Raw genomic sequence first — 14,567 nt, forward strand, 5'->3', positions numbered from 1 at the left:
ATGATTTTTTATAATCTATTCCAACAGTTAGTCGAACATATATGAAATTCCTATATTTTTTCACCGATTTCATCGGGCCTAGCTCCAAAAAATTTCTCTCTCGACTTTTTCAGTTACTTACTATCTTCCTTTATTATTTACGATCAAGAGTAGATCTTAGAAAAGGTCAAATTCGCATATTTATTGTTTGATCCACTTTTTCCCTAAGATATTTTTCCTCTTGTTTCAGCTTTAAATGTTGTTTTTTTTTCAACGAACCTCAAGCATGTTCCATGTAATAAGAGCATTTAAATATGTTATACATTTAACTTAACGTCTAAAACAATTTCGATTGGGTAATTTAAACTACATATTTCAGTTATTTTGGACACATAAAGTTTCAAATTATAATTTTTGACTTCAATTATTGATGGATTGTTTTTAAACATTCAAGTGAGTTAGAATGAAAATAGCATCATTTTAAAGATTTTAGTTGCTTTTGTAAAATTTCGAAAAAGAAAAAAATTGAAGTTTCCCATGAACCAGAAATTTAAAGAGTAAATCAGTTTTGGCCATAGAATTGATATTTTCAAAGATATCTAAAAAATCCAAACTTATCCTACTATCCCCTTCAGAGAAATTTTAAATGCTACAATATATCTGACTCTTGCATAACTATGCTGCAATTTACGAAATATCTTTATTATATACGGAATTGATGACCAAAGAGTAATTCTTAATGGCATATTGAATAATTCAAATACAGAATTACCCATACTCCGAAAAAAAACCAACAACAATCTGCTTAATTTCCCTGCCACTTCATGCTGAAGCCTATAACAAATCTATACCAATAAAATCAAACCTGACTTTAAAGACCATGGTTCCCTTACAGAAAAAAAAGGTCTGTGGTGAATGGATGCAGTGAATGGTTGGTGAATGATTGGTTAATAGAAAGTGAATGAAGTTGGGACCATTAACTTTTCATTAACTTTTCATTAACTTTTCACATGCAAATGAGGTCTGCGGTGAATGACTGCGGTGAATGAGCTGCGAACAGTCTGCGGTGAATTAGCTGCGAACAGTCTGCGGTGAATGATCTGCGAACTGTCTGCGGTGAATGAGCTGCGAACATTCTGCGGTGAATAATCTGCGAACTGTCTGCGGTGAATGAACTGCGAAGTCTGCGGTGAATGAACTGTGAACAGTCTGCGGTGAATGAGCTGCGAGCTGCATGTCTGCAGAAAGCTTTCATCTTGTAGGGTAGAATGTTGAGCCGCCAGCGGTCTGTCAAGTGTGACCTTGACCTTGAACCTAGGGACCTGATTCTTGTGCATGACACTCCGTCACATAATGGTGAACATTCATGCCAGAATACATCAAAATCCCATCATGCATGAAGAAGAAATGCTCCGGACAAACTTCAGTTTGACCTTTGACCTCCAACTGTGGCCTTGACCTTTGAGATAGGAACATGAGATTTACGCATGACACACCTTATCATTGAGGTTAACATTCGTGCAAAATATAAACAAGATTGGTCCATGCATGTCAAAATTATGGTCCGGAAAAATATTGGACGCACGCACGCACGGACACGCATACACCAAACCGAGCTCAACACAAGTGGGCTCGACGATAAGCTAGTGAATTAGCTGGAAACCTCTATACATTTACATGCACAAAAAATCACATTTTACTTTTGACATGCCTTGTGTATATCATAGACAATTAAAAAAGCACTTACTGCAGCTGATACCATGCTATTCACATAAATCTGCTGTGCTCTGCATGGTCCAGAATTTCAAACTATACAAACCATTTTGCCGCCAAAATGAGTGCAACTATTTTATTTACAAATCATGAAATTCAACTTTCTCCGGTGAATAGAAAGTGAATTAATGATAGAATATTTAAATTACCAAGTCCTGCGGTGAATAAGAAGCGAACACTGGAGTCTGCGGTGAATAGAATGTTAAAAAAGTAGTTTGATCGCCAATCATTAACCGGATGCGGTGAATGAACAGCGAACTGCTGCTGTGAATAGCTCCATTAACTTTCTATTAACTTTTCATTCACCAGAGAAGGCTTGTTCTGTAAGGGTTATGGTTAAACAGGAAGAGAAAATACTGGCCTTTGTAAACTGAATGCTTTTCAATCTTATTTAGAGTCAGTTTCACAGTGATTGGTTGAAATATTATTTTTGTGGCAAACATGACACCATCTTTTCTCCGAGTTTAATTTTAAGCACTGTTCGAAAACCATATATTTTAAAGCCATTTAAAACAGTCTTTTGAAGTCCGAAGTCATCAGAAGAAGGCCAAATTTTTAATGGCATTTGTGTGCCCTTTACACTGATCAGCATGAAATAATAAAATAATGAAGTATTTTCCTTAATCATTGTGTTTCCTAGGTAGAACCAGTCGTTTTCATGCGGAAACCTGTAAAATTGCAGTTCTACTTCCGGTTTTAACGACTTCCTTCCGTCCGTGGAAAACATGGCGTAAACAACTTGTTGGTCAGTGTTTGCCAATCCCTTTAACAAGAAATGCTCTACAGCTCTTCGGAACTGGACAGCGAATTTGGTTACATGCTCTTTTTCGCCAAAAACCAAACCGCTACCAAACAAAACAATATTTTTTCTTCATAATATCGTCAGGATGTGACGTAGGTGGTAGTTTCGAATTTACAAGATTCACAGCAATTTTTGAATCAACGAAGCCCTTTGGTTTGGTCAAATAAAATGCATTTTCTGATCTGCGATTCCGGAAATACCCAAGATCCGACCACATATAATATTTTATACCAAAAATATTGACTTTTGCAGCGCGTTCAATCATGTCAAACTTAACATGTTGTGCGCATGCGTACGCTGGAATAACCGTATTCGGATAATGCTTCGGATAACTATTTGCATTGAATATCGTTTGTATTTTGTTAATAATTTGGAAAGCCCATGACGACGATCTTTCGATGAGAAATATTTTTGTATACTCCATTGATTCATTTCTGACTGATAACATGTGTATTTTCAAATCTTCAGAATCAGTGTAGACTACCAGTGGGGTTTTCAGGTACCGGAATGTCTTGGCCCAGTCAAAGTACAACTTCCGCGTAAAATATTGTCCCAGTGGTCCTCTTCGGAATGTTCCCAGATCAAAATATGCCGTGACAACGGTAACGTTCCCGTAATTATTCTGTATTGAATTTGGGTAAGCGTGGTGATATTTCGCTGAGATTGTGGTTGTATTACCGTTGAAGATACGTAACTCGTCCTTTCGGCTTAACGTCACAGTATCGTCAGAAGCAAATACAGAAAATAAATGAAACATTGCTAAATTATACAAATGTATACAACAATAAAAATAAACCAGATTTTTTTACCTCTTCGTTAAATTCATTCAAATATAACTAATTGAAGTGTATGTTTTAAGAAGTTACCTTTGGTTTGTGTCTTTGTAAATTGTTCCATGTTTTATGAAATATGAACCATCCCATTACAATCACAATGACCACTATAAGGATCAGTTTAATACATTTTTGATTAAGAGTGCACGTTACTTTAATTTTACTCTTTTGTTGTTTGTATTCTCAGTACAGGTAACAGTATATATATATATATATATATATATATATATATATATATATATATATATATACATGATTTAGCCTAGAAAATTGTTATTTCTGGGGTTTGACTTTATGCATATTAAATTAGCTGATGTCCTTAACGTTATGTAAATAAAATTAACAGATACAATATATTTATAGTTATATGACTTAACAGCATGCATAATTTATGCCCCCTATATCATGTAAATTTTTGAAACCCAGATTAAATTTTCATATTCTATTAAGAGAATGAGCATGTAGCAAAAATATGTGTGCTGTCCTAGACATTGATCTATGTATGTATTTTTCAAATACACACATGCGAAAAATACTATTCTAATATGAAACAGTCATGTTTATGTTAGATTTTAAAGCGTAATATTGTATATCAGAAGCTTTTTAATGTAAAAAAAAATTAAATATATAACGCTTTTTTAAAAAGTTAATGAATTTGACATAAATACCTTTTCCTACATATAGTACAAACACCTAGATGACCTGTCTAGGGAGGTTGACAAAATTTATCTTGCCTTTTCGTTAGAGGAGGTAAAATCCATGTAATGCGTGTATGTGGTCGCAAGTTCATTGTTGTTTTCATGTGTTTTCATTTTAAATGGCTGGTGAAAAAAGTTCTTGGACAGTATTCGCTTTCCATCAAAGAGTAAGTTATACTTACTGAATAATGCTCTTATCACTTTGAGTACTTTGAACGTTGCTCACAGTGTAGTGTTCATTGTGTCCACTCACTGGTAATTTTTCAATGAGTAGTTTACACCGTGTGTACTTCCACTGAGCATAGAATGAGTAGATTAGTACTACTCACAGAGCATAGCTCACTGCATAGTGTTTACTGTAAGCAACAGTTACTGAACATAGCTCACCGAGTAGTGTTCACTGTGAGCACTACTCACTGAACATAACTCACTGAGTAGTGTTACTGTGAGCACTACTCAGTACTCACTGACCATAACTCACTGAGTAGTGTTCACTGTGAACACAACTCACTGAACATAGCTCACTGATAGTGTTCACTGTGAGCACTACCCACTGAGCATAACTCACTACATAGTGTTCACTGTGAGCTCACATTGAGTACTACTCAGTGAGTTATGCTCAGCATAGCTCACTGAGTAGTGTTCACTGTGAGTACTACCCACTGAGCATAACTCTGAACAAAGATCAATGAGAAGAGTTCACCGTGTGTACATCTCACTAATCAAAGCTCACTGAGTAGTGTTCACTGTGAGTATTTTCACTGAAAATAGTTTACTGAGTAGTGTTCACCGTGTGTACTTCTGACTGAGCAAAGGTCACTGGGTAGAGTAGAGTTCACTGTGTGTACATCTCACTGAGAATAGGTCACTGAGTAGTGTTCACTGTGAGTACTTTCACTGAGCATAGCTCACTGAGTAGTGTTTACTGTGAGTACTACCCACTGAAAATAACTCACTGAATAGTGTTCTCTGTGTGTACTTCTCACTAAGCATATCTCACTTAGTTGTGTTCACTCTATATATTTTGCACTGAACATATTTTAGTGAGTAGTCTTCACTGTAAGTACTTATCATCGACCACATCTCAGTGAGTAGTGTTGACTGTGAGTACTATTCACTGAGCACAGATCACTAAGTAGTGTCCACTGTGTATACTTCTCATTGAACATATCCCCCAGTGTAGTGTCCGCTGTTACTAGTACTCATTGAACATAGCTCACTGAGTAGTGTTTACTGCGTGTACTTCTCACTGAGCATAGCTCACTGCATAGTGTTCATGTGAGTGCTACGCACTGAACATTGCTCATTGAGAAGTGCTCACTGAATGTTGCTTTCTGTGAGTACCACACACTGACCATTGCCTACCTAGTAGTGTTCACTGTGTATACTTCTCATTGAGCCTAGCTCACCTAGTAGTGTTCACTGTGTATGCTTTTCAATGAGCATAGCTCACCTAGTAGTGTTCACTGTGTATACTTCTCACTGAGCATAGCTCACTGAGTAGTGTTAGCTGTGTATACTTCTCAATGAGCATAGCTCACCTTGTAGTGTTCACTGTGTATACTTCTCATTGAGCCTAGCTCACCTAGTAGTGTTCACTGTGTATGCTTTTCAATGAGCATAGCTCACCTAGTAGTGTTCACTGTGTATACTTCTCACTGAGCATAGCTCACTGAGTACTGTTAGCTGTGTATACTTCTCAATGAGCATAGCTCACTGAGTACTGTTAGCTGTGTATACTTCTCAATGAGCATAGCTCACTGAGCACTGTTAGCTGTGTATACTTCTCAATGAGCACATATCTCAATGTAGTGTCCGCTGTGACTAGTACTCATTGAACATAGTTAACTGAGTAGTGTTCACTGTGTATACTTCTCACTGAGCATAGCTCACTGAGCAGTGTTCGCTGTGTATACTTCTCAATGAGCATAGCTCACCTTGTAGTGTTCACTGTGTATACTTCTCAATGAGCACATATCTCAATGTAGTGTCCGCTGTTACTAGTACTCATTGAACATAGTTAACTGAGTAGTGATCACTGTGTGTACTTCTCACTGAGCATAGCTCACTGCATAGTGTTCATGTAAGTCCTACGCACTGACCATTGCTCATTGAGAAGTGCCTACTGAATATTGCTTTCACCGTGAGTACCGCGCACTGAGCATTGTCCACCTAGTAGTGTTCACTATGTATACTTCTCAATGAGCATAGCTCATTTGGTAGTGTTCACTGTGTATACTTCTCACTGAGCACAGTTCACTGGGTAGTGTTCACTGTGTATACTTCTCACTGAGCATATATCACAATGCAGTGTCCGCTGTGACTAGTACTCATTGAACATAGATCACTGAGTAGTGTTCACTGTGCGTACTTCTCACTGAGCATAGCTCACTGCATAGTGTTCAAGTAAGTGCTACGCACTGACTATTGCTCATTGAGAAGTGCTCACTGAATATTGCTTTCACTGCGAGTACCACGCACTGACATTGCCGCCTAGTAGTGTTCACTGTGTATACTTCTCAATGAGCATAGCTCACCTAGTAGTGTTCTCTGTGTATACTTCTCACTGAGCCTAGCTCACCTGAAAGTGTTCACTGTGTGTACTTCTCGCCGAGCCTAGCTCAACTAGTAGTGTTCACTGTGTATACTTCTCAATGAGCCTAGCTCACTGGGTAGTGTTCACTGTGTATACTTCTCAATAAGCATAGCTCACCTAGTTGTGTTCACTGTTTATACTCATCAATGAGCCTAGCTCACTTAATTGTGTTCACAGTGTATACTTCTCAAAAAGCCTAGCTCACTGGGTAGTGTTCACTGTGTATACTTCTCACTGAGCATAGCTCACCTAGTAGTGTTCACTGTGTATACTTCTCACTGAGCATATCTCACCTAGTAGTGTTCACTGTGTATACTTCTCAATGAGCATAGCTCACCTAGTAGTGTTCACTGTGTATACTTCTCACTTAGCATAGCTCACCTAGTAGTATTCACTGTGTATACCTCTCAATTAGCATAGCTCACCTAGTAGTGTTCACTGTGTATACTTCTCAATGAGCATAGCTCACCTAGTGAACAACTTCTCACTGAGCATAGCTCACCTAGTAGTGTTCACTGTGTATACTTCTCAATGAGCCTAGCTCACTGGGTAGTGTTCACTGTGTATACTTCTCACTGAGCATAGCTCACCTAGTAGTGTTCACTGTGTATACTTCTCACTGAGCCTAGCTCACCTAGTAGTACTTCTCGCTGAGCATAGCTCACCTAGTAGTGTTCACTGTTTATATTTCTCAATGAGCATAGCTCACCTAGTAATAGATAGCTCACTGAGTAGTATTCACTGTGAGTACTACGCACTGAGCACGATTCACCCAGTCGCTGTGTAGTATTTTCTACGCCTGAGTACTTATACAGATCATTGTTCAATGAGTAGTGTTCACTGTGAGTACTTCTCACTGACCTTTGCTCATCCAGTGGCGTTCAAGTTTATGGTGATGTGAGTTCTACTTATTGAACTGCTGCCGCTGATATGTTCTATACCTGCGACGTGAGTAGTTCATCCTTTATATTAAATAAATTAATATGTCAAAGACAGGAGCGACATCGTGTTTATGGGAAAGTTACACAATTTCCATAAAACATCCTAAAACAGACGAAAAGAATAATAGGTCCGTTAACGATTGAAAAGAGTGAGTAGGTAAGACCAGCCTCCAAAAGCACGCGCCCATTGTCCGTCTCGCGCGTCACCTGTTAGCGGTAAAAGCAGAAGACATCTGTATTGTCTGCATTGAAATGTTTGGACCAACCGTTGTGCCAGGCCGTTCCAGCCACCACCTCTGCATGCTATACAGAAACGCAGAAAGCGTGTATAATTTGAATTTAATGCGACTTTGTTTAGATTCACTGTTTATAGAAGCTATCATGAAATTTTTAATTGCCAGTTTCTCAACATAAGTTCTCCGTGACGATTTGATAAAAGACATCATGTCTGACATCATTCGTCCTCCACCTCTGATTTATGTAGGGAAGTTTACAGTTACTTGCGGAGAACAGGTTTGTACTGGTATAGAATCCAGGAACACCGGTTGGGTTAACTGCCCGCTATTACATAACTTAAATACTGGTGTAAAACGGTGTTTAATCCAAAACAAACAAATAGACGCGGATTAAGCTGTTAATTTCCAAAATTGTTCGATTATTTATTAATGAAATGCTGCTCAAAATTCCTGTTAAACCAAAATGTCTAATTTGGCGCCTAAATAATATTTCAAAGTTCAACTTACAATAGAAATGGTGAGCTCCAACGTCATCAAGTTAACTCAAAATTAAAAAAAAGTGTACATTTTCTTGTATAACCTTTTTAGTTCTTTCTAGTTATCTTATTTGTCACCTACATACAAGGCACAATTTAAACAAAACGAATTTTTTCGCCCTCAGCGAACGGCCAGTTTAACGTAAGGACAGGTCAGTAGAATTCAGCAGAAAATTACAGAAGATACAGCTTTAATAGGGATTGTAACAAGAGGACCATGATGGCCCTACATCGCTCACCAGTAATGATCTGGCTCACTGACCAAGTTTTTGATCCCACATGACCCAGTTTCAAACCTGACCTAGAGATCATCAAGACAAACATTCTTACCAAGTGTCATAAAGATTAAGTCACAACTGTGGCCTCTAGAGTGTTCACAAGCTTTTCCTTTGATCTAGCCTACTGACCTAGTTTTTTGACCCCACATGACCCAGTTTCAAACTTGACCTAGAGATCATCAAGACAAACATTCTGACCAAGTTTGATAAATATTGGGTCACAACTGTGGCCTATAGAGTGTTCACAAGGCAAATGTTGACTGACTACGGACGACGTACGACGCACGACGGACGCCGACGGACGCCGGACAATGACCGGTCACAATAGCTAATAAAAATAGGGAAACTTATCATTAAGGAAAACGCTGTTGTACAGAATTAAAACATCGTTTGCTAACAGAAGTACGCGTGCCATGTTTGCATTCTATATATTTGGAAACTTTTATTTTATAATTTCTCACACATCACGGTTTCAAGTGCTTTTAGCTTCCGAAAGATTGTTTATAACAAGGGAACGTATTTTTATTGAGTATCTTTGCATGCACTGTGAAATACCTTCCCTTTATACATTTATTTTCTTAAATATCTTCATGTTTTTTTTATCATCTGCTTACATTCCAAAACAGTTGGTACTTTAAAATGAAGTATCTTATCTATTTTATCTTGTAGAAGTTCAAACTTTCATTGGAGGAGCCCATACCATAAATCTTAAGATATGCCTCTATGTCTAGGCCTGGAGACACTTTATTTAAATTAACGTTGACTGAATAAACACTGCACGCGCACGCACGTAAAACCCTGCTTCTGCGTTTTGAGGTCTTCTTACGTTCGTGTAGAGGTTGACATGATATAATCACTCTAACATAGTTGTTACTACGTCCGCCTACGGAAATGCTTTTAGGCTGCAAGGAGTGCTTCAAATGCAATTTTTTCAAACAGAAGTATATGAGTAACGGTTCCAGGAAAATTCTATATTTCCTAGCATATTCGTTAATGAATTAGTTAAAGATATCCGTGCTCTATTAACAACGGTTTATTTTCTAAGGGACCTAGCCACGGCGTCGGACTTGTACTGCTTATGAAGTGCAATAAACTAGCGAACGGCAATATGACGTGAAAAATGACGGTTATTTAACTTTCTAAATCGGAAGTAGGACATATTTTACTCGGTCAGAAAGTGTTTGTCGATAACCCTGGCCATTAGGTGTCTAGCGAAAATGTCAACTTTACATGGCTTTTGGTTTTAATTAAGATTGGTGGTACGGCTGCTAGTAGATTCCTCACTCACTTTATGGGGACACGCTGTAGTAAACTTGATGTCTGCCATAGTCGTCAGAGGAGTTAATTAGACTCATATATTGTGATGACCAGCATTCGACCGACCTTATTTGATTTTATTAAGTAATAATATAGTAATACATAGCCGAACCATGTTTTAACATATCGATGAGTTTATACGCTTGCGTAGCCCAAGTGAATTATACACGAGGCGTATAACCTATTCGTTTTGTTGAGATGTTCTGCTAAGTATTTCTTCGATTCTAATATATGTCTTTTATGTACACAAGTAGATGAAATAGGGAAGCACTGTAGGCCTATGGCGCCAAGAAAGTCAAGCTCTGTGTCTTCTGCGATAAACAACTGTTTTCGCGCGGACCGGAAAGAAAACATTATGACGTCAATTATTAGGTTAAATTGCCGCATTACATCTGGCTTATTACTACTTTGATAAATGAAGCCGAAATATTTCAGTGACTATGTAAGAGCTGTAAGTCTTCTTGTGGTTTGTCGTCTTATTTACTCTGAACCGTGATAAATCTGGCGACAAACCACTCAAATGCCTTCATTATTTGTTAATTCTAAGACTAGCTGATGCATTTTCCTATTGAACAAAGAAGGCTGAAAGTTGTGTGTTATTTTAAAACAAAACATTTTTCTTACATCACAAGTATTACGTCATAGCATTAAACGGCACCAAAAATAAAAAAGCAAATGTTTTATGGATGCCATCAAGGATGTACTTAAAAATCGGGCTGCGCACTCGTTATATAATTCCTTCGCATCTGAACTCTAAACAATGATTTTATTCAAGGGCAAATCACAAAATGAAATATAATATTTCTTAGGTACAGAACAAATATAGTTGCACTCTTTCTCGGCGTCTAAATTGTGCCAAATAATACGTCGACGTGACTTCAGATTTCCGTGTTTTAACGAAAATGTGCATGGATTTTTCATAATAGAATGATAATTTAGGGATAACGGACTAATAAACCATTCTGCGATATATATTTTAACATTAGAATAGAGATACTAATTGTTGAATATTAATTGCTATCTCCTAATATATTAGATTCTATTATTTATAACCTATACTTCATCACAATGAATCACAGATATTTACATTCACCCTATTCTTTTTTATTGAAAATTATGACGTTCATTTTGTATGAACAGCAAAAGTAAAGGCGCCAGCTGCTTAGTGATAACGAGCCGCTTTATTGACGATGTCCTCGTATTGTCAGGGAGAACGTCCCTTAGATGACGTCGCAGTTGTTCCGTCTGGTGGACAGAATTGCAGGGAAGCTGACTTTAATGTTGAATGAAACAACGTATGTGCAATTTATAATGTAACATTGTTTACAAATGGAAATGAAATGTAATGCAAATATTAGAAATGAATTTTTTTCCGGAGTTCATGCGAAATTAAACATGAATCGCTAGCGCGATTCTTAAATAGCAACACGAACAGGTATTATTTTTGTAAAGCAGTTATTTTTGTTGCTCGCTATGGTTAAATTTGATTCACATAAGCCTAAGCTTTCGTGACAATCAAGACAAGAGGGCCATGATGGCCCTATATCGCTCACCTGTTATCATTCCACTTGAGGACAAGAAGGTCCTCAGAAAAAATATCTAAGTCCAAAGGACAGAAACAACAAAGGAAAGAAATTTAACCAAAAAGAAAAACAAAATTCTAACAAGGTACAGATATGTCAAAATACACCTAAAAATTGGAGGTACCATCCATGTTGTACCACAGAAAAATGGTCTCGGTTTTTCCCTACGGCCAATAATAAAAAAGTTACTAAAAATAGGCTATTTATAGTAACGTAAAAGGGAAGTAATTCAAAAGAAAATTATTGTAAGTTAACAAAAGAAGGATCTGCCAAATAAATCTGTTGACATAAATGAAATTTCAGATCAGTATCTTCATTAGTTACGGAGATATACCCATTTTAATTTGAAATAAAGGGAGGTAATTTGACATAAAATCAGTCCATAGTTATCTACCCTGATTGGCTCGGTCCAACTAATGACAATAATGAAATTTCAAATAAGTCCTGTAGGTACTTACTGATATAAATCCATTTTGACTACAATCAGGGGAGGTAATTAGATATAAAATAACTCTGGAAACTACGATTGGATCTGATTTGTCATGGAATCCAAGATTTATTGTTGTTGAAGATATTTTGGAAGTTTGTATCAAATAAAACCATAAATGAAGTCTCTATATGGCTGCAAAAGCCAAAATAGGCAATTTTGGACATTTAAGGGGCCATAACTCTGGAACCCATGATGGAACCTGGCCAGTTTAAGAAAGGAACCAAGATCTTGTGGTGATACAAGTTGTGTGCAAGTTTGGTTAAAATCAAATTATAAATGAAGTTGCTATTGTGCAGACAAGGTGAAAATAGCTAATTTTGGCCCTTTCAGGGGCCATAACTCCGGAACCCATTAGGGGATCTGGCCGGTTCAACAAAGGATCTGAGATCTTATGGCAACACAAGTTTTGTGCAAGTTTGATTAAATTCAAGTCATAAATGAAGCTGCTTTTGTGCAGACAAGGGCAAAATAGCTAATTCTGGTCCTTTCAGCGGCCATAACTCTGGAACCCATAAAGGAATCTGGCCAGTTCAAGAAAGGAACCAAGATCTTATGGTGATACAAGTTGTGTGCCAGTTTGGTAAAAATCAAATCGTAAATAAAGCTGCTATTGTGCAGACAAGGTCAAAATAGCTGATTTTGGCCCTTTCAGGGGCCATAACTCTGGTACCCATAATGGGATCTGGCCAGTTCAAGAAAGGAACCGAGATCTTATGGTAATACAAGTTGTGTGCAAGTTTGATTAAAATAAAATCATAAATGAAACCACTATCGTGCAGACAAGAAATTGTTGACGGACGCACGGACGCACGGACGGACGGACGCACGGACAAACGACGGACGACGGACGAAGGGTGATCACAAAAGAGAAAATACTTTATTCTGAAGGATTGTTACTAACAAAACCACCAAGACCATACAAGCAAACGACAAACATCAACTTCAGTAGATTACTGAAAGATAGCAGCAACCTGATAAACCCACTTTTTTTCAGACAGTGTGACACCCAAACATGGGTCATTATCAATAAATGTCCTTGTTTCAGATCTTGAAGATAAAAATTTAATGATATTATCTAATATCCTAGTCTTATTTTATAAAATCAGTAGCTTGGTATCTAACAAATATGAATATGTATAAAATACAACTTAATATCAGAAGTATTTGTACAACAACCAAAAATTATAATTATAAGTAACGGAGTCCTTTTCATTCTATGACCAGTTTTGATTTGGTTGTTTTAAAAGAAAGAGCTAACTTCAAAAAGTTACTAAATAATGCTTCAGCACTACTCAGTTGACTGCTGATATGCAAATAAATGTAAACAAACGATAGCTTTAAACATTATGTCGTTTTCAAAGGGAGAGTAAAAGGGAAAATAAATGTATGTTAACAGAGGGATGGATTCTCACGATCTGTGGCAACGCGTAAACATATTACGGGATTATAATGGATAATTAAAAGAAAATGACGTCAACGTCATCAAACAACGCTGACATCCGTGCGTATTCTATGAACATTCAATGACGTTGATTAAGAAATAGTATATCCCAAACAGCGATTTGTCGTTGAATAAAATCATTGTTTGGAGTTAGATGCGAAGGGAATTATACAACGGGGATGGGGGACATCCTGACCGACAAGCATAATTGAGTCCATGATATTTAGTAACAGGAATAGATATCCTTGATAGAAGTTCTTTAAGCTAAATAATATTTTGAAATCTGAGCAATTTCAAACAAGACAGAGGGTCTCCTTAGTGCAGTCAAGAGGAATTATTTGAAAGATACGAACATTCTGACCATGGTTTATGTAAATCAGTCAGGTCTTAACCAAGGTGTTCAATGATCTAACCATATAAATGCATCCCAGATATCAAACCAACAAACATTCTTACCTAATCTCAGAAAGAATAGCTAGAAAATGTTGTCTTTAGAGTGTTAACTAGGTCTTTCTATGATTTGAACAAGTGATCTAGTTTTTGACCTAGATAATCCAAATTTCAAAGAGACAACAACCTGACAATTTTATATGAAGATCTAGTAGATATTAGATATTGTGGCCTGTATAGTGTTAACAAGGATTTTCAATTATTAAACCTAGCGATCTAGTTTTTACCTCAGGTACCCCACTTTTGAAGTTGATCTGGATTATATCCTAACAAACATTCGGACAAAATTTATGATGTTAAGTAGAAAGTGTTGCCTCGACAGTATTAACAAAGGTATTCTATGATTGACTTAGTGACATAGTTAAAGACCGCATGTAACCACGTTTCGAACATGACTTAGGTTTTATAGAGAAAAACATTCTGACAAAGATTTATTATGATCAACTAGAAATGTGGCATATACAGTGGTAACAATGTTTTTCGATTATTTAACGTAGTGACCTAGTTTTTGACCTCGGGTAACCCAATTTTGAACTTAACCTAAATTTCGTAAGACAAATATTCTGACAGATTTATGATGATCAAGAAGAAAATATTTTATAAAGATTCTCAAC

At 37.0% G+C, this 14,567-nt stretch overlaps 1 protein-coding gene across 1 annotated transcript in view; it reads left to right on the plus strand.

The window, feature by feature from the left end:
• Positions 1 to 14,567, plus strand: part of LOC123547331 (ADP-ribosylhydrolase ARH3-like) — a 134,740-nt gene that overhangs the window by 54,773 nt on the left and 65,400 nt on the right. The window lies entirely within an intron of this gene.

Source organism: Mercenaria mercenaria, chromosome 9 (assembly GCF_021730395.1).
Source record: "Mercenaria mercenaria strain notata chromosome 9, MADL_Memer_1, whole genome shotgun sequence".
NCBI classification, from domain to species: Eukaryota; Metazoa; Mollusca; class Bivalvia; order Venerida; family Veneridae; genus Mercenaria; species Mercenaria mercenaria.